This window comes from Atta cephalotes (assembly GCF_000143395.1).
Source record: "Atta cephalotes unplaced genomic scaffold scaffold00003, whole genome shotgun sequence".
NCBI lineage: Eukaryota > Metazoa > Arthropoda > Insecta > Hymenoptera > Formicidae > Atta > Atta cephalotes.
The window spans coordinates 3,497,598-3,501,211 of NW_012130067.1; positions in this window are offsets into that span (position 1 = coordinate 3,497,598).

Sequence of the window (3,614 nt, forward strand, 5' to 3'; positions counted from 1 at the left end):
GACGTGCGAGCGAAGTTCCGGTCGTTTGGGCAAGTTCTCTCGCCCACGACTTAGTCGGCCGCGAGTGCATCAAGGTACCGCGGCGATATGCAAAGTTTAAGGAAATAAAAAACGTGGAACTTGGAAACTACTTATATTTTCATATTCGGATGAATGATTGGAAACGCCATTATCATGGAACTTTCCAACTTCGATTGCAGTAACTTCTGGCAATTCGGGAGGGGAGGAGTCCATTTTGATCATGATTCTTCTTAAGCGATTGTATCCAGATCTTAGAGAAAGAATAAACGATTTATTATTCGCATGATATATTTTAATCGCTGACTCTTTCGTATTCAGTATCAGAATTGATCTCATCTCCGAGAAGATCTGACAGCACCTAATGTTATCAACATTAGTTTTATTCCTCTGCTGTGTTCGTTTTTCAATCTCCACATATAAAAATCGCGTCCACATTTGAATGCAAATGATTGCGAGAGCCGCATTATCGAGTCAAAAAATGCGATGCGCATCGCGCACCTGACGTGTAAAGACTGCCGTATGGAGTTATGGCGTTATATACTCGTTATCTCCACCGCGCGGCCGTAAAGGGACCTGTCCTTACACGGAACACGAGACCGGCGTGTATGCGTGTTTATCTGCGGTACACCGGCGATGAGGTACACACGCGAGGAAAAGGAGGAGGAGAAAGAGGAAGTTTTCGTGGCAGTCAGCTTCGGTCGTGACCGAGAGCGACGTGCGTTGGAGTGCAGCACGCGGAGCGGAGAACCATCGCCATGAGCGCCGTAATTTACGAAGCCATCATCCTTGTATGCAGATGCCGTGGCCGTGAGGGATGCCCCCCCCCCGATCTCTCCCTTTCTTCGCGTCCTGACTATCTTCGGTCCCTTTCCTGCAAACAGGGGACTTCTCATCTCATCGGATCTCCAACAAGCTCAAAGTTTTATTGGCCCGCTATTTTACAGTCGATAGTGGATTAAGAGGATTAAGCGCAGTCGTCCATAAGGTGAGTTGCCTTCACGATATAGAGACATAAAGTTTGTAAGATACGAGGATTATTCTTTTTCTAACGAGCGACCACTTCGGCTTCGGCAGTTTCGTGCGCTCCACGCAAATAAAAAGTCGATTTACTCCGAACGCATCGTGACGTGCCGTGTCGTGCCTTACCATGTCGTACCGCCCGCACGAGTCGATCTCTCGCTTTCATTCTCGTCCACCTTGAGAGTTTATTGGCGCTACATGGATTTCCGAAGAGTATTGGGTTACTCAAATGTGCACCGTCGCTATCCCGAGGGAATACACTCTCCCGAGACAAAGAGACCGTATCAAAGTATGAGGCTGTTGAAAACATCGGTATCAATATCGTCCTATTACATCAATGTTTCCTCATATTAATGTTTCTCACGGTGCAGTAATTGGATGCAATTATTATTAGATAAACGCAAACATATTGCGAACACATGCATAGAGTTGATTAATCTTTGTACGTATATATTTTTACTTATTCATAGACTGGGTCTTTTTTGTTCAGCTCAAAAATTTTTTACTGTTCTAGGCTTCTAAAAAATCATAGAAAAATTTATTAAAGATTCATGAAATTATTTTAAACATTCCTGCTACATTGCTAAATAGTAATAAAAAATGAACAATAATTGAAGAAAGAAATTAATCTTCCTCTACAACAATCTCGACGAAGAGCTCGATTTTATGACAATTTTATCCAATTCTGATTTTCTAATCATAAACAATTTTTCTATGCTGTAAAAATTGTCGGATATTAACTTATTTAAATATTTTACTTATTTAAATATTTTATAAATGAATAACATGAAAGAAAAATTATATTTTAGAACTTTTTTATAAAATTATCTTTAACATATTTTTATACTTCTCATATTATACTTCATATTTTTAAAATATTAATTTTACAATTTTGACTTAAAAAGATAATATTAATAATATGATTCTTCATTACTTTACATATTTAATACGTTGGAACTTGTTTTAAAGTATAATAGAGATATTTCAACAATGTTTTGCATATGGAATCAGATCGTTTTATTGTATATAGCAGAAAGTATCATGGACCATTTTCGTTTCTCACAACCGCAAACAAGGTCGCTGCAGCACTCCCGGCACTCGGATCGCAGAAAGCCCCATCTTCTGCGAGTGTCAAGTACCATTTACGGACAGCCAAAAGCTTTCCTGGGATTTCAATATCGCAATGGAGTAAAGTAACGAAGAGAGGATAGAATTGGGTCGTCCGAATGAAATCGCTATAAATCTTTGCATTAGAAAATTGATTTTTTTTTTCAATTATCATTCACTTTTTGATGAAAGTTCAAACTTGTGTATTTATATATTTTATTTTGAAATAAATTATCGATTAATCTTTCTTTAATGTTAAATATTTATATTTGCTATAAACAGAGATAGTATTTTGTAGTAAGACGTAATAAAAGTTTGAAAAAAAATGAAAGAAAATGAAGGAAAATCTTAAGATAATATATCATTAGTTATCATTAGTACAGCTTTGCATCTAATTACAACATAATTGCAAACTTCAATGTCACACAAGTGATATACAAATTAGAAGAGCGTGTCAAGAGCGCGCCATTTTAATGATTCAATGGACAAAGCGTAGCCGGATAGTCTTCGAAACATTATAATTTATTGCATGTGACTTGACTTCTTTATTATCTCGGTAAACGACTATATCGTAACTTTATTATATCAGCTCAGTTAAACCGCGAAGCGACGGATGAGAGGGAAAGGTTTTTATCTACGCTCTCTCGTTCCACGATAGGTACAACTTAATCGCACGTCGGACCGTAGCGCGAAAACTGTCCAATCGGATAAAGCGCGGTAGAGACGACAGCGGTACAACCGACGATGAGAAAGTCTCGGTCTTGGACCGGCAGAAAAACACGGGAAACGTCTGCCTATTAGGTCACGCTCACCCTGTTTCGAGCGAGCCCGAGAGAATCCGGGTGACCCGGTAAAATGATAGTCGAAACCCGGAAACTCAAAAGCGCGCGCATTCAGAGCAGTCACGTGAAGGAGCGAAAGGAGCGGGCGGATTCCATGCGCCAGACGTGCAGACCGCTAAATGAATTTTTTATAATAACTCAGCTGTATGAAATCTCCCGCGAAAAACAATTCCGCGCTGTGAGAATTTAAATGGATGCTCCGAGGGAATTTAGATAATGCAGTTTAATTTATCCTTTCTCTTTCCCTCTCTCTTTCTCGTTATAAAGCTACTGTAAATCTATGGCTATTGTCTTAGTTTCAACATGGTTTATATAATAATATTAATATTATACAAATTTTCATTATATATCAAAGATGGGTATCAAAGATGTATATCTCTCTTTCTCTATCTCTTTCTCTCTCTCTTTTGTATCCTCGATTTGTATTCATGTTTCTCTATGTTTCTCTATTTTGAAGTTTGCTTTTTTTTTCATATTTTTATTTCATATATATATATATATATATATATATATATATATATATATATTTATTTTCTTTTCTTTCTTTACTTATATATTACTTTTACTTTTACTTTAACTAAACTTTACTTTTACTTTTTTACTTTACTTTAATTTAATTTACTT